The sequence below is a fragment of the Panthera tigris genome, chromosome B2 (genome assembly GCF_018350195.1).
Source record: "Panthera tigris isolate Pti1 chromosome B2, P.tigris_Pti1_mat1.1, whole genome shotgun sequence".
Classification (NCBI taxonomy): domain Eukaryota; kingdom Metazoa; phylum Chordata; class Mammalia; order Carnivora; family Felidae; genus Panthera; species Panthera tigris.
The window spans coordinates 63,879-82,721 of NC_056664.1; the positions used below are offsets into that span (position 1 = coordinate 63,879).

The 18,843-nt window shown below is 41.1% G+C and overlaps 1 long non-coding RNA gene across 5 annotated transcripts in view; it reads right to left on the reverse strand.

Annotated features, from left to right (window-relative positions):
* The window catches only part of LOC122238480, a 45,033-nt gene that overhangs the window by 6,434 nt on the left and 19,756 nt on the right, over nucleotides 1–18,843 (reverse strand). The window lies entirely within an intron of this gene.

An 18,843-nucleotide genomic window follows, 5' to 3' on the forward strand; every position in this document is an offset into this window, starting at 1 on the left:
AGCTATACGTTTCTCTTGTCAAATGAAAGAGGATTTTTTACACAAAAGCAGACGTATCAGCAGTACTGGGGGGTATGCTGGAGACACAATGTGTTGGGTTCTCTAACTTTTAGAGCATCAGGTGTCCTGTGTGAAAGAGGGACATTCATTAAACGATGCAGACCTTGTGGTCACCATGATGGAAACACCAGTGAAGGATCCAGTGCAAAACCAGGGGAGACTTGAATCATACAGGAATAGAAGGGAAGTTGAGCACAATAAGCAGAGTTTGAGGAGGTGCAGAGGGGAGGGTGTTGGGGGTCAGTGAGATGCAGCTGGAGGTCATTCCTGGCCACAGCCTGAGCAGGGAGTGTGAGGTCCACACGGAGCTGCTATGTGGGACCGCTCTCAGTGCACAATGCACTGTTCATCTCCAAAATGTCAGTGTGTTGCCAAAATGCACGCAGGTAATCACCTAAAAAGATTCTTGTCTCCCTGGATTTTCCTGAAGGTTCTACATATTTGTGGGGGGAAAAGAGCCCTGGAGATATGGGGAATTTAACTTGTTCTTATGAAAATGCTGTATGCCCAAGTTCATATCCCTCAGTGAGACTAAAAGTGGAGACAGGTTCTAGATCAGCTGAGTCATCCTACAATTCAGGGCTGGCCAGATGCCACGCCTGCTGGACCCCTGTCATCACCCTGACTACAGCTTTGCATCTCCTCAAACTTCTCTCACAATATCCTGAGGCTTTGCCTGTGTTCCTGCTGTCTCAGCCCTAATAACAGTTCTCAGTGGGACCTACACAGAGCCTCAGCTGTGTTATCTCTGAAAACAGGGGTAATATTTGTTTCTAAGAACAAGAGAAAAAGAAGACATTCAGTGTATAAAGCATCTGCAAAATCTCTGGGAACACGCTTCTCACAGTTTCAGTTAAGATATCTCCACACAATGATCCTCCAAAAAAGATGGTCACAGGAGTTCATTAAACTAGGACTGTTAACAACTCAGCCCAGGGAGTGGGAATCACGGTTTTAAAAAATAAGGCAATGTCCCTCGTTTTTCTATTAGAATTCGGGCCCTGCCACACAGTGAAAGAAATCTAATTATGAGAACGTGTACATTCAGAGACCTAGATCTGAAGACAATCATTTTCTATTACACATAATCTCACAGATGCAGCCACACACTACAGTGTTCATCTGAGGCCACAGCCACAGATAAACTACAGAAGACAGAATGCATGTAGGAAAACATAAGATCACAGGGAAATAAACCCAAATCTCTTTGCCTTGTAGGACAACTCTTTTGAAATTTGAAGAGGACTGTGCATGGTGACAGACTATCATGTTTGTATATACATTTTAAGAATGTGTCAGATCTACCTGAATGCTTTCCATGCCCATCCTGTCCCCTCCACTTTGTCCTTCCTACTGTCCCCTAGTTATGTCTCTGTGTCAGCGTCTGCTTCTAGGACCATCTACTCTCACTCCCCATTGGTGCACACAGTGGGGTTCCTGTACACACAGGTAACAAAGTACCGGAAATGGTGGAGGGAGTTTTCTGGGGTGATGGGACCTTCCTATATCTAGGTGCTTATGCTCATTTATTTTGGAAATATTCCCTGAGTCCATGATGCCTTCGGGTCAGATAGGTATCTGTCCTTAGGAAATGGCTGAGATCTAATGGTGGAGAAGGATGAGGGACCAGCAGTGACTGTGGTAGAGGAGTGAGGGTCAGACCCATGCCCAGGATGCCAGGTGTCCACAGACAGCACCACGTGTAGGAGGACTCTGAGGAGCAGAGATTTCTTGATCAGACCCATGGACTACATAATCATCCTGCAGTTTCCTCACTGAGCGATGGCCAGAGCAGAAGGACAGCAGCTGGAGGACACCCTGATCATGGCTGGAGTGGAGCAGTGGGCCTGGGGGATTGAGTCAGGGAAAGGGACAGGCAGAAGGCAGCAACAGGGAGTTTGAGAGACACAGGAAAGAGAAGACAAGGGACCCTTCTCTGCTGACTTCACCTACATTTCTGTGTGACCAAAATGAGACGCTTGTCTCCCAGGGAAGGGAAGAGGGCTGGCAAAAAGACAGAATGACATACTCAGCTCAAGTGCCCAGGGTATCTGCCTTGCTCTTGAGTACCTAACACAGGAAGCACGTGCTTTCTGTCATGATTGGAACTGCAGCTCGTACCATTTAGTGAAAATCAATCCAATTATGCATCCCTCAGCATTAAAGTACTCCAACAAAATTAAGTGAACAGACTGAAAGATACAACACAGGATAAAGTCCAAAGGTAGAATGACTGCAATACTTTCGGGAATACAGTCTATCAGAAAAGGAGGTAGCTACCCTAGTGCAGGCCTTCAGACACCTGGGCAATATCTGAAAATGTAAAAAAAAAAAAAAAAAATTCCTTACTCCAAAAGCAACATTAGCGACCCAGAAAACCGCCAGAGGATTAGCAGAACGGAGTCTCCAGAGCCAAGCGCAGACGAGAGGCCCACGGAAGAGGGTAGGAAGGGCGGCAAGGCGGTGCGCGCTCCACGGACTGGCGGGAGGGAGCCGGGGCAGAGGGGCGGCCCGCTGGCCAAGCAGAGCCCTCGAGTCTGGCTGGCAAAAGCGGAGGGGCCGGAGGGACTGTGTTCCAACAGCAAGCGCGACTTAGCGTCTGGGAGGTCATAAGTTAACAGCTCTGCTCAGAAAGCGGGAAGGCTGGAGGACAAAGGGAGGGAGAGCTGCTGAGCCCCCAGACGGCAGAGCTCAGCTTGGCGGGGAACAAAGGCGCTCGCCAGCGCCATCTCCCCCGCCCATCCCCCAGCCAAAATCCCAAAGGGAACCAGTTCCTGCCAGGGAACTTGCTCACGCAGCGCAAACACCCAACTCTGTGCTTCTGCTGAGCCAAACCTCCGGCAGCAGATCTGACTCCCTCCTGCTGCCACAGGGCCCCTCCTGAAGTGGATCACCTAAGGAGAAGCGAGCTAAGCCTGCCCCTCCTGCCCCCGTGCACCTTGCCTACCCACCCCAGCTAATACGCCAGATCCCCAGCAACACAAGCCTGGCAGTGTGCAAGTAGCCCAGACGGGCCACGCCACCCCCACAGTGAATCCCGCCCCTAGGAGAGGGGAAGAGAAGGCACACACCAGTCTGACTGTGGCCCCATCTGTGGGCTGGGGGCAGACATCAGGTCGGACTGCGGCCCCGCCCACCAACTCCAGTTATACAGCACAGCACAGGGGAAGTGTCCTGCAGGTCCTCACCACTCCAGGGACTATCCAAAATGACCAAACGGAAGAATTCCCCTCAGAAGAATCTCCAGGAAATAACAACAGCTAATGAACTGATCAAAAAGGATTTAAATAATATAACAGAAAGTGAATTTAGAATAATAGTCATAAAATTAATCGCTGGGCTTGAAAACAGTATAAAGGACAGCAGAGAATCTCTTGCCACAGAGATCAAGGGACTAAGGAACAGTCACGAGGAGCTGAAAAGCGCTTTAAACGAAATGCAAAACAAAATGGAAATGATGACAGCTCGGCTTGAAGAGGCAGAGGAGAGAATAGGTGAACTAGAAGATAAAGTTATGGAAAAAGAGGAAGCTGAGAGAAAGAGAGATAAAAAAATCCAGGAATATGAGGGGAAAATTAGAGAACTAAGTGATACACTAAAAAGAAATAATATACGCATAATTGGTATCCCAGAGGAGGAAGAGAGAGGGAAAAGTGCTGAAGGGGTACTTGAACAAATTATAGCTGAGAACTTCCCTGAACTGGGGAAGGAAAAAGGCATTGAAATCCAAGAGGCACAGAGAACTCCCTTCAGACGTAACTTGAATCGATCTTCTGCACGACATATCATAGTGAAACTGGCAAAATACAAGGATAAAGAGAAAATTCTGAAAGCAGCAAGGGATAAACGTGCCCTCACATATAAAGGGAGACCTATAAGACTCGTGACTGATCTCTCCTTTGAAACCTGGCAGGCCAGAAAGGCTTGGCACGATATCTACAGTGTGCTAAACAGGAAAAATATGCAGCCGAGAATCCTTTATCCAGCAAGTCTGTCATTTAGAATAGAAGGAGAGATAAAGGTCTTCCCAAACAAACAAAAACTGAAGGAATTTGTCACCACGAAACCAGCCCTACAAGAGATCCTAAGGGGGATCCTGTGAGACAAAGTACCAGAGACATCACTACAAGCATAAAACATACAGACATCACAATGACTCTAAACCCGTATCTTTCTATAACAACACTGAATGTAAATGGATTAAATGCGCCAACTAAAAGACATAGGGTATCAGAATGGATAAAAAAAAGACCCATCTATTTGCTGTCTACAAGAGACTCATTTTAGATCTGAGGACACCTTTAGATTGAGAGTGAGGGGATGGAGAACTATTTATCATGCTACTGGAAGCCAAAAGAAAGCTGGAGTAGCCATACTTATATCAGACAAACTAGACTTTAAATTAAAGGCTGTAACAAGAGATGAAGAAGGGCATTATATAATAATCACAGGGTCTATTCATCAGGAAGAGCTAACTATTATAAATGTCTATGCGCCAAATACAGGAGCCCCCAGATATATAAAACAATTACTCATAAACATAAGCAACCTTATTGATAAGAATGTGGTCATTGCAGGGGACTTTAACACCCCACTTACAGAAATGGATAGATCATCTAGACACACGGTCAATAAAGAAACAAGGGCCCTGAATGATACATTGGATCAGATGGACTTGACAGATATATTTAGAACTCTGCATCCCAAAGCAACAGATTATACTTTCTTCTCGAGTGCACATGGAACATTCTCCAAGATAGATCATATACTGGGTCACAAAACAGCCCTTCATAAGTTTACAAGAATTGAAATTATACCATGCATACTTTCAGACCACAATGCTATGAAGCTTGAAATCAACCACAGGAAAAAGTCTGGAAAACCTCCAAAAGCGTGGAGGTTAAAGAACACCCTACTAACGAATGAGTGGGTCAACCAGGCAATTAGAGAAGAAATTAAAAAATATATGGAAACAAACGAAAATGAAAATACAACAATCCAAACGCTTTGGGACGCAGCGAAGGCAGTCCTGGGAGGAAAATACATTGCAATCCAGGCCTATCTCAAGAAACAAGAAAAATCACAAATACAAAATCTAACAGCACACCTAAAGGAAATAGAAGCAGAACAGCAAAGGCAGCCTAAACCCAGCAGAAGAAGAGAAATAATAAAGATCAGAGCAGAAATAAACAATATAGAATCTAAAAAAACTGTAGAGCAGATCAACGAAACCAAGAGTTGGTTTTTTGAAAAAATAAACAAAATTGACAAACCTCTAGCCAGGCTTCTCAAAAAGAAAAGGGAGATGACCCAAATAGATAAAATCATGAATGAAAATGGAATGATTACAACCAATCCCTCAGAGATACAAACAATTATCAGGGAATACTATGAAAAATTATATGCCAACAAATTGGACAACCTGGAAGAAATGGACAAATTCCTAAACACCCACACGCTTCCAAAACTCAATCAGGAGGAAATAGAAAGCTTGAACAGACCCATAACCAGCGAAGAAATTGAATCGGTTATCAAAAATCTCCCAACAAATAAGAGTCCAGGACCAGATGGCTTCCCAGGGGAGTTCTACCAGACGTTTAAAGCAGAGATAATACCTATCCTTCTCAAGCTATTCCAAGAAATAGAAAGGGAAGGAAAACTTCCAGACTCATTCTATGAAGCCAGTATTACTTTGATTCCTAAACCAGACAGAGACCCAGTAAAAAAAGAGAACTACAGGCCAATATCTCTGATGAATATGGATGCAAAAATTCTCAATAAGATACTAGCAAATCGAATTCAACAGCATATAAAAAGAATTATTCACCATGATCAGGTGGGATTCATTCCTGGGATGCAGGGCTGGTTCAACATTCGCAAATCGATCAACGTGATACATCACATTAACAAAAAAAAAGAACCATACGATCCTGTCAATCGATGCAGAAAAGGCCTTTGACAAAATCCAGCACCCTTTCTTAATAAAAACCCTTGAGAAAGTCGGGATAGAAGGAACATACTTAAAGATCATAAAGGCCATTTATGAAAAGCCCACAGCTAACATCATCCTCAACGGGGAAAAACTGAGAGCTTTTTCCCTGAGATCAGGAACACGACAGGGATGCCCACTCTCACCGCTGTTGTTTAATATAGTGCTGGAAGTTCTAGCATCAGCAATCAGACAACAAAAGGAAATCAAAGGCATCAAAATTGGCAAAGATGAAGTCAAGCTTTCGCTTTTTGCAGATGACATGATATTATACATGGAAAATCCGATAGACTCCACCAAAAGTCTGCTAGAACTGATACATGAATTCAGCAAAGTTGCAGGATACAAAATCAATGTGCAGAAATCAGTTGCATTCTTATACACTAACAATGAAGCAACAGAAAGACAAATGAAGAAACTGATCCCATTCACAATTGCACCAAGAAGCATAAAATACCTAGGAATAAATCTAACCAAAGATGTAAAAGATCTGTATGCTGAAAACTATAGAAAGCTTATGCAGGTAATTGAAGAAGATATAAAGAAATGGAAAGACATTCCCTGCTCATGGATTGGAAGAATAAATATTGTCAAAATGTCAATACTACCCAAAGCTATCTACACATTCAATGCAATCCCAATCAAAATTGCACCAGCATTCTTCTCGAAACTAGAACAAGCAATCCTAAAATTCATATGGAACCACAAAAGGCCCCGAATAGCCAAAGTAATTTTGAAGAAGAAGACCAAAGCAGGAGGCATCACAATCCCAGACTTTAGCCTCGACTACAAAGCTGTAATCATCAAGACAGCATGGTATTGGCATAAAAACAGACACATAGACCAATGGAATAGAATAGAAACCCCAGAACTAGACCCACAAACGTATGGCCAACTCATCTTTGACAAAGCAGGAAAGAACATCCAATGGAAAAAAGACAGTCTCTTTAACAAATGGTGCTGGGAGAACTGGACAGCAACATGCAGAAGGTTGAAACTAGACCACTTTCTCACACCATTCACAAAAATAAACTCAAAATGGATAAAGGACCTGAATGTGAGACAGGAAACCATCAAAACCTTAGAGGAGAAAGCAGGAAAAGACCTCTCTGACCTCAGCCATAGCAATCTCTTACTCAGCACATCCCCAAAGGCAAGGGAATTAAAAGCAAAAGTGAATTACTGGGACCTTATGAAGATAAAAAGCTTCTGCACAGCAAAGGAAACAACCAACAAAACTAAAAGGCAACCAACGGAATGGGAAAAGATATTTGCAAATGACACATCGGACAAAGGGCTAGTATCCAAAATCTATAAAGAGCTCATCAAACTCCACACCCGAAAAACAAATAACCCAGTGAAGAAATGGGCAGAAAACATGAATAGACACTTCTCTAAAGAAGACATCCGGATGGCCAACAGGCACATGAAAAGATGTTCAACGTCGCTCCTTATCAGGGAAATACAAATCAAAACCACACTCAGATATCACCTCACGCCAGTCAGAGTGGCCAAAATGAAGAAATCAGGAGACTATAGATGCTGGAGAGGATGTGGAGAAACGGGAACCTTCTTGCACTGTTGGTGGGAATGCAAATTGGTGCAGCCGCTCTGGAAAGCAGTGTGGAGGTTCCTCAGAAAATTAAAATTAGACCTACCCTATGACCCAGCAATAGCACTGCTAGGAATTTATCCAAGGGATACAGGAGTACTGATGCATAGGGGCACTTGTACCCCAATGTTTATAGCAGCACTCTCAACAATAGCCAAATTATGGAAAGAGCCTAAATGTCCATCAACTGATGAATGGATAAAGAAATTGTGGTTTATATACACAATGGAATACTACGTGGCAATGGGAAAAAATGAAATATGGCCTTTTGTAGCAACGTGGATGGAACTGGAGAGTGTGATGCTAAGTGAAATAAGCCATACAGAGAAAGACAGATACCATATGGTTTCACTCTTATGTGGATCCTGAGAAACGTAACAGAAACCCATGGGGGAGGGGAAGGAAAAAAAAAAAGAGGTTAGAGTGGGAGAGAGCCAAAGCATAAGAGACTGTTAAAAACTGAGAACAAACTGAGGGTTGATGGGGGGTGGGAGGGAGGGCAGGGTGGGTGATGGGTATTGAGGAGGGCACCTTTTGGGATGAGCACTGGGTGTTGTATGGAAACCAATTTGACAGTAAATTTCATATATTAAAAAAAATAAAAATTAAAAAAAAATCTAAAAAAAAAAAAGCAACATTAGCTCTAGACACAAAGGGATCATGATTTAAGGTTTAGAGAGAAAGCATGTGACTTCATGGTGCTGTATCCATGAGATCAATTCTCATCAAATTATACCCTTTAATTTGAGGCTCTTTGTTATATGTAAATTATACCTTATTAAAGAGAGTTTCAAAGCACAAAATACTAGAAGCAAATGTGGGAACTTTCCTTTCAAATCCTGAAGTGCATGGGTGAGATGAGTCTTTCTGCCCATGTCTCAAAAATCCAAAATAATAAGACACTTAAAAAATTAATAGCAGACTAAGCAGACCCTGAGCTCACACTGTCCCATGTTTTCAACTGCATAACATCCACATCCAAGTCCATGAACCAGAGAACGATCCAAAGACTGGCAGAACAAACTCCACACCTAAATAGAAGCTGCATCAGAAAGGTGGAGTCTGGCTGCCTGCAGAAGGGGCAGAAAAAGTGAGCCCTCACACCAGGGAAGACTAATCTCCATAACATTGGGCATTAAAACCCAGGGGGGCTGAATTCCCTTGAGTTTAGATCCTGGGCTTTGGAGGTCAGCTGACCCAGCACTGGGTGATCCAGGAGGATGAGTGATAGCCAGGTCCCTGCCTGTGTAGAGAGGCAACGTAAACATGGCATTTCACACAATGCTTAGGCCACAGGAGACACATGTATTCATGCTGATTCTTGATTCTTGACTCAGCTGGCCTGCCTGGGTCCCACTGACACCACTGACAGCAAGCACAGCCCACAACAGGCACGCATTCAGTGCAGACCTCCGCACTGAAAGGAAAAGTAACCCAGACACAACAGCAGGGAGTGAGCAATACCCATACGATATCCTCCTGAAGGTCCAGGTTCTATAAACGGAGATGTGCACTGCTGAGGACTCCAGGACCTCTTCTTCATAACGGCATTAATTTCAAGATCAGAAGGCACAGCTGACTTTCCTAACACAGAGAAATAGAGCCAGAGAGACAGACAAAATGGACACACAGAGATGTTTATCCATAGTGAAAGACCTAGTCAAAGCCACAGCCAGAGATCTAAGCCAAAGACATATAAGTAACATACCTGATACAGAATTTAAAGCAATGATCATAAGGATACTCACTGGAGTTGTGGAATGAGTAGAAGAGTGAGACCCCTGACAGAGGTAAGATATAACATAGTTACACACTGAGGACACAATAAAGGAGAAACATGCTTGCTGGAATGAACAGAGGGATGGAAGAAGCAGCCGAACAAACTAGTGACCTTGAAGACTAAGTGATGGAAATTAATCACACTGAACCAAAGAGAGAGAACAGAATTCTGCAACGTGAGACGAGACTAAGGGAACTCAGTAACTACAGGAAAGATAATAGTATTCATATTGTAGGAGTCCCAGAAGGAAGAGAAAATGGGGAAGAAAATTTATTTGAGGAAACAATAGCTGAAAACTTCCCTAATTGGGGGAGGAAAACAAACATCCACATCCAGGAGACTAGAGAACTCCCATCAAAATCAGGCCAACACACAAACCTATTGTAAGGAAACTTACAAATTAGGGTGAGAGTAAAGAAAAACTCATAAAAGCAGCAAAACAGTCCTTAACTTAGAAGGGAAGACCCATGAGGCTAGCTACATATTTCTGAAAAGAAACTTGGCAAGCCAGAGTGACATCACATATTCAAAGTGCTGAATGGAAAAATCAGCAGCCAAGAATACTCTATTCAGCAAGGCTATCTTTCAGGATGAAGGAGACAGACTTTCACAAAGAAAAACTAAAGGAGTTTGTACCACTAAACCAGTCCTGCAAGAAATATTAAGAGGGATTCTTTGAGTGGAAATGAGAGACCAACAGTGACAGTATAGAGGTAGAAGACAAGTTCAAGTAAAAAATGAACATTTCTGGAAAAAAATCAGTTAAAATACTCAGAGAAATGGATCTGAAATATAATAACATCTGCCAAAAACCTAGGGAGGAGAAAGTAATGGGTTCAAAGGTAAATGACCATCAACTTAATACAAACTGCTAAATGCAGAAGAGGTTATATAAACACCTAACAGTAGCCATATCCTAAAACCAGTCATAAATATGCTAAGAATAAAGAAATCAAAATATATCACTAAAGAAAATAAGCAATACATGAAACAAAGGCAAGAAAGGATCAGAGAAAATCATTAGAAACCACAACAAAACAGGCAATAAAATGGCAATACATATATACATAGCAATCAATTTTGAAGGGAAATGGAGTGAATGCTCCAGTCTAGAGAGGTAGGGTCTAAGAATGGATGACAAAACAAAACAGATTCTGATGCCTACAAGTGACCCACTTTACACCTCAAGAATGATAGGATAGAGAAACATCACACAAATGAATGTCAAAAGAAAGCTGGGGTGGCAATATTTGTATCAGAAAAAATACACTCAAAAAAGTACATAACAAGAGACAGAGGAGGACAGTATATAACAGTAAATGGTACAATCCCAAAAGAAGATATAACAACTGTAAATATATCCCACAATTAAATGGGATTTATTCCCAAGCTACAAAGGTGGTTCAATATTCGCAAATCAATCAATATGATACAATACATCAACAGGAGAAAGGATAAGAACCAGATGATCAGGAAATCCGGGTGGCTGATCCTTTAACAGTCTGAAATCAGCTCAGGTCATGACTTCATGATTCCTGAGTTCAAGTCCTGCGTCAGACTCTGTGCTGAAAGCTCAGATCCAAGAGCCTCCTTCGAATTCTATGTCTCCCTCTCTCTCTGCCCCTCCCTGCTCACGCTCTCTCTCAAAATTAGTAAACGTTAAAAGAAAAGAAGCATACAGTCATTTCAATACATGCAGAAAGGAACATTTGACAAAGTACAACATCCGTTCATGCATGTAACCCCCTAAAGTAGGTTTACAGGAAACATACATTAACATCATAAAGGTTATCTATGAAAACCCTGCAGTTATAATCAACCTTAATGGGGAAAATCTGAGAGCTTTTCCTGTAAGGTCAGGAAGAAGACAAGGATGTTTACTCATACCACTTTTAGTAAACAAATTACTGGAAGTCCTAGCCACAGCCAGCAGACAAACAAAATGAAACTATTTGCAGATTACATGACACTATATATAGAAAACCCTAAAGAGTCCACCCAATAACTGCTAGAACTGATAAATGAATTCAGCAATGTCACAGGATGCAAAATCATTGTACAGAAATCTGTTGCATTTGTAGACCATACAGAAGCAGTAGAAAGAGACATTAAGAAAACAGTCCCATTTACAGTCATACAACAAAAATAAGATATCTATAAATCTAACCAAAGTGGTGAGCGACCTATACTCAGAAAAGTATAAAACAGTGATGAAAGAAATTCAAGATGACACAAAGAAATGGAAGGACATTCCATACTCACGGATCAGAAGTACAAATATAGTGAAAATGTCTATACTTCCCAAAGCAATTGACAGAATTAGTGCAATTTCCATCAAATTACCGACAGCAGTTTTCACAGAACGACAACAGTCCTAAAATTTGTATGGAACCAAAAAAGACCCCAATCTTCAGAGTAAACAATCTTTATGTGAAGTGATAATTATGGATGGCACTATGCCTCTGGATCTTCTGCTCCAAAACACAATAACTCTGGCTTAAGCATTTGAACAAACGTTAGACATATCCCAACCAAGGATCATTCTACAAAATACATTCTACAAACGTACCCTCAAAACTTTGCACCTTATGAAAAATATGGAAAAATCTAAAAATTGTCATGGCCAAGTGGAGCCTAAGGAGACAGGATGACTGTAATGTGCCAGCTGGGATGAGTCTGGGCTAGGAGAGGTTAAAAACCGAAGCAATCTGAACACAAATATAAACTTTACTTCATACTACCATATCTCTTTGATACATTGATTGTGATCATGTACCAACCATTATGACATCAATAGTGAGAAAACAGTCTGATGTATGTGGATACTCAGTATTATGCTCCCAATTTTTTTTGGTAACTAGAAACCCATCATGAAAGAATAGATTATTAGTAATCATGGTTTTTCTACACATAAGATTACATAACCGGTTCCAGTATTAGTTACTAGTGATGTACATGTACCTATTGTTCTTACTATTGTTTAATTTAAATAATAGCATTCATGGTACATAAAACTGAATGCATGATAAACACTTCATAGAAACATCTACTTTACATATTTTAAGATAATAACGTATGTATATACCACTCTATTATGTGGTATGTAAATGTTTTTCTGATCTTGAACGAGCATGTCATTGAATGGCTTTCCATAAAGGTGGTTATGCTAGATAATGAATGATACTCAGATTTTACAGGATGTACGTCACATCATGCCTGAACATCGTCAAAAATAAAAACATACACGCGGCCAGATGAAGCATTGTGACTGGCTCACTTATTGTAAAGAACCCTTGCTTTAATATTTTCACGTATATTTTTAGCAGGAATACAAGAGAATCAAATATTTCCAAATCGAAGAGATATTCAAAGACTGGAAGAACGATAGGGAGTTCAAAGGGTTTCAGAAGGATAAGATGTGACCATGAAGGGGGAGTCACAGGCAAGCAGCTTTCTCTGGTCCACACTGACATGTTTGCATGAGGATATGTGACTTGCCAAAGGGTAAGTCCCAGAAGTACAAGAGGGAAAGACAACGCTTTAGGGCGGGGTGACTTGGAAAGGGTGCTTCTGTGCCTAAGTGATGGGTCAGCAACCTGGCTGGGGGTCCCTGCGTCAAAGACTTCAAAAGGTCAGCAGTAACCTATACTCACAAAGATCTTAGTAACATAGATCAAAGTAACTTAGAGCCACAAAGATCTTAGAACCACAGAGTCGATCTTTACCTATGATTAGGAGATGGTCACAGTTTCACAGGATATGATCTTTGGGCCGGCAGTAGATGCCTAAAATATTATTTAGGGCTATACATTTAATGAAAAAAATGTATGTGTAAAAATTTGGGTTTGGAATGTTAAGAAAAATCACAGGCCCGTCATGGAGTTACTTACGTTAAGGCCACATGTCACTAAACCTAATTTCATTCCTGCAGGAATGTAACCTTTAACCAGTCAGCAAAGAATTTCCTAGTCAGTGCTGGAAATTTAACTGATAGATCCCTGCCATTCCCCTCAGAGAGGCAGTCTTGCCTAAATAAGGTATTCCATGCCACTATTTTTTTTTAAGTTTATTCAAGTTAGAGACAGGGAGCACATGCAAAAGAGGGGCAAGACAACAGGGAAAGAGAGAATCCCACAACCAAGAGGTCATGATCTGAGCCAGGATCAAGAGTCAGACACTTAACCAAGCCATCCAGGCACCCTGAGAATGTGGAGTTTCAAAGGTTAGCAGTCTTGGCTGGGATACAGCCATGAGGGCACTGGCCTACTCCTGAAGAGAAAGCGCAAACAACTTGCAGGCAGATGTCATTGAAACAGTGATCTGTACAACACCTGGTGCACACACTGGGGGAGATTATACACTCATCGTGGAGAGCATCCCTGTGAAGCAGTGTTCACAATGAGGGGACAAAGAGCTAGGACAGAGGAGCTGCGTGGCACCATTACCCTGCTCTGCACACCCCCCCAGCAAAAAAAAACACAGAGCCATCTGCTGGAACCAAGGCAATCCCCACACTGGGTGCCTAAGCTGCTTACGACAACCCCAACTTCCTGTGTTCTGGCGAGACTGGCCTTCAAGGTCATTCAATCTTGCTTCAGTCCCAATGGAGCTGGCCCCTTCCCCAGAAGACCAGGGGAAGCCCATGACCATACCACCTCTCTTGACCAGACAGTTATGCAGGGCTTCACTTCTAGTGGCAATCATTTCAAGTCTCACTTAACAAGCAGATTGGAGCAGACCTAGATAAGTCTCACAACATTCTGGCCAAGGACCATACATTGCTCATACAACTGGCTTGAAGGATAGTGCAGCCAGAACACAAAACAGTGCATGCAACACACACCACAGACACTCCATGATGTGCCAGGCCCTGGACACTAGATGATCTCCTCTTCATAAAGCCATTCATCCCAGAGGCAGGTAACATAATGAGCTTTGGTAACAGAGAAGGTACATACTCAACCAAAATGCCAAGATAAGAGGAATGCATCCCAAATGAAAGAACAAGATAAGGTCATGGCCAGAGACATGGAAGGAACATTTCCAAACTCATTCTATGAGGCCGGCATGGCCTTGAGTCCAAACTGGACAAAGACCCCACCGGAAAGGAAAACTACAGACCAATTTCCCTGATGAACCTGGATGCGAAAATTCTCAACAAAAAGTAGCAAACCGGATCCAACAATACATAAAAAGGATTATTCAGGACAATGAGGTGGATTTTATTCCTGGAATGCACAATAGATTCAATATCTGCAAATCAACTGATGTGATACATCACATTGATAAAAGAAAGGATAACAACCACATGATCCTCTCAATAGATGCAGAATAAACGTTTGACAAAATGCAGCAGCATCCTTTCTTGGTGAAAAAAAAAAAACCTCATGAAAGGAGGGATAGAAGTATCATTCCTCAACATGAGAATATCCAGATATGAAAGTCCCACAGCTAATATCATCTTCAATGGTGAAAAACTGAGCTTTCCCCCTAAGGTCAGGAACACAACGGGGATGTCCACTCTCAGCACTGTTATTCACCATACTGTTGGAAGTCTTAGCCTTAGCAATTAGACATCAAAAAGAATACAAGGTGTCCAAGTTGGCTAGGAGGAATCAATATTTCCCTGCTCACAGACACAATACTCTCCGTGGAAAATCTGAACGACTCCACCAAAAAACTTCTAGGATTGATACAGGAATTCAGGAAAGTATCAGAATATACAATCAATATGCAGAAGTTGATTGCATTTCTATACACCAGTAATGAATCAACAGAGAAATCAAGGAATTGATGTCATTTACAACTGCACTGAAAACCATAAAATACCCAGGGATAAACCCAACCAAAGAGGGAAAAGATCAGTACAGTTAAAACAATAGAGGGTCTCCTGGGTGGCTCAGTCAGTTAAGTGCCGTCTTCGGTTCTGGGCATGATCCTGCATTTGTGGGATTGAGTCCCTTGACGGGCTCTGTGCTGACAGCTCAGAGTCTGGAGCCTGCCTCAGAGTCTGTGTCTCCCTCTATCTCTCTCTGCCCTCCCACCCCCCCACCGCTCATGCGCTCTCACTTGCTCGCTCACTCTCTCAAATATAAATAAACATTAAAAAATTAAAAGAACAAACCATACAGCGTCTATAAAAGAAGTTGAAGAAGACACAAAGAAATGAAAAAAAATCCCATGTACATGGATTAGAAGAACAAATATTGTTAAAATGTCAATACTATCCAAAGCAATCGACAAATTCAATGTAATTCCTATCAAAATAACACCAGCATTTTTCACAGAGCTAGAGACAACAATCCTAAAATTGTATGGAACCAGAAAATATCCCAAAGAGCCAAAGTAATGTTGAAAAAGAAAAACAAAGATGGAGACATTACAACTCTGGACTTTATGGTGCATTAGAAAGCCGCAATCATCAAGACAGTATGGTACGGGCACAAGAACAGACACATAGATCAAAGGACCAGAATATGGAACCCAGAAATGGAGCCTCAAACATATGGCTGAATAATCTTTCACAAAGCAGGAAAGAATATCCAAAGGAAAAAGAAGAGTCTCTTCAGCAAATGGTACTGGGAAACCTGGACAGTGACAAGTATGAACCTGGACTATGTTCTTAAACTTCTCTCTCTCTCTCTCTCTCTCTCTCTCTCTCTCTCTCTCTCTCACACACACACACACACACACACACACACACACACACACACACACACCTCAAAATGGATGAAACATCTAAATGTAAGACAGGAAACCATCAAAATCCTAGTGGAGAAAACAGGCAACCTACCTCTTTGATCCTGACCGCAACAACTTCTTGCTTGTCATTTCTCCAAAAGCAAGGGCAATAAAACCAAAATAAACTATTGGGACCTCAAGATAAAAAGCTTCTGCACAGCAGAGGAAACAATCAGGAAAACTAAAAGGAAACTTAATGGAATGGGAGAAGATATTTACAGGTGACATATCAGATAAAGGGTTAGTATCCAAAATCTATCAAGAACTTATCACACTCAACACCCAAAAACCAAATAATCCAGAGAAGAAATGGGCAGAAGACATGAAGAGACACTTTAACAGGACATCCAGATTGGTCACACGTGAAAAGATGCTCAACCTCATTCCTCATAAGTGAAATACACATCAAAACCACAATGAGATATCCCCTCACGCTGATCAGAATAGCTAAAATTAACATCTCAGGAAACGACAGATGTTGGCAAGGATGCAAAGGGAAAGCTTTTGCAATGCTGGTGGGAATGCAAAATGGTGTAGCCACTCTGGAAAATAGTATGGAGATTCGCTACAAAAACCAAAATAGAACTGCACTAGGACCCAGCAATTGCACTACTAGGTTTTTACACAAAGGATACATTAATGCTGACTCCAAGTGGCACATGCACTCTAATGTTTATAGCAGCATTATCAACAATAGCTACATTATGCAAAGAGGCCAAATGACCATTGACAGATGAATGGATAAAGAAGATGTATATTCATACAATGGAATATTACACGGTGATCAAAAGGAGTGAATTCTTGCTATTTTCAACAACGTTTAGTGAACTGGACTTTATTATGATAAGCAAAATATGTCAGAGAAAGACACACATCATATTAAATTCCACAGATGAGAGAATTCATAACACTGAAGAACGTAGTGAAAGGAAAGCAAAAATAAGATACAAACAGAGATGGAGTCAAACGATAAGACACCGTTAAATAGAGGGAAGAAGCTCAGGGTTCCTGGAGGGTTACTGAATAGGGGTATGGGCTAAATGGGTGATGGGCATTAGAGACAGCACTTAGGATGAGTACTGGATATATTTTGTAATTGACGGATCACTAAATTCTAATCCTGAAACTATTCCACTATAAGGTAACTAACTTGGGCTTAAATTTTAAAAAAGAAAAAAATATTAAAAATAAGTAAAGAAATATACTACCAGTCAAAAGTAAAGAATATATAAATCGGGCTCTTTTAGTGGAAATGAAAGACCAAAATTGTTACAGACAAGAAAGGATCAGAGAAAACATCAAGATACAATGGTAAAACAACTAGTAGGGCACTAAATATATACCTATCAATAATTACTCTAATGTAAATCGATAAATGCTCCAATCAAAAGACATTGGATAGGGAGACAGAATGGACACAAAAAAAAAAAAAAAGAAAGAAAAGAAAAAGAAAAGAAACAAACAAACAAACAAACAAAAAAAACCAAGGCCTATCTAGGTGCTGCCTACAAAGCCTTATTTGGACTTAAGTCACCTGCAGATTTAAATTGAGGGAATGAAAAAACATTTATCATGCCAATAATATCAAAAGAAACCCAGTACCAATACTTATATCGGGCAAAAAAACTTTAAAATTGAGACTGTAGTTTGGTACCCTTTAGGTCAATACCTAGTAGTAAAATTGCATGCACCCAATATTTATAGCAGCTTTATCAACAGTAGCTAAATTATGGAGAAAGCCCAAGTATCCAACAAGTGATGAAGGTATAAAGAAGTTGTGGGGTCTGTGTATGTGTGTGTCTGTGTATTCATGTATACGCGTGTGTGTGTGTACGTGTATATATTCATACATACATACATACATACATACATACATACGTATATACAATCAAATATGTCTCGGCTTCAAAAAGAATGAAATCCTGTCATTTGCAACGATGTGGATGGATCTAGAATGTGTTATGCTAAGTGAAATATGTCAATCAGAGAAAGACAAATATATCATTTCACTCATGTGTAATTGAAGAAACAAAACAGATGAAAACATGGGAAGGGGGCAGGAAAAGAGAAGAGTGGTAACAAACCACATGTGTCTCTTAATGATAGAGAAAAAAAAGTGAAGATTCATGGAGGGAGATGGGTCAGCTCTGGGCTAGATGGGGGACCTGTATTAAGAAGAGCACTTGTTGTGATGAGCACTGGGTGTTGTATGTAAGGGATGAATCACTGAATTCTACTCACGAATCCGAGAATGCACTGTATGTCAACTAAGACTTAAATTTAAAAAATAAATAAAGCTGTAACAAGAGATGAAGATGAACACTATCTCATACTAAAGGGGACAACCAAGCAAGAAGATCCAATGATTGTAAATTTTGATGCCCCCAACATGCAACCACCAAGTATATAAAACATTTAACAACAACAATAAAAGAACTCATTTATAATAATATAACGATATTAGAGGACTTTAACACATAACTCACATCGATGGACAGAACCTGTAAACAGAAAACCAACAAGGAAACAATGGCTTTGAATGACACACTGGACCAGATGGGTTTAACAGATATATTCAGAACACTCCATACTAAAATGACAGAGTACACATTCTTTTCAAGTGCACATGGGGCATTCTCCATAATTGATCACATTCTAGGT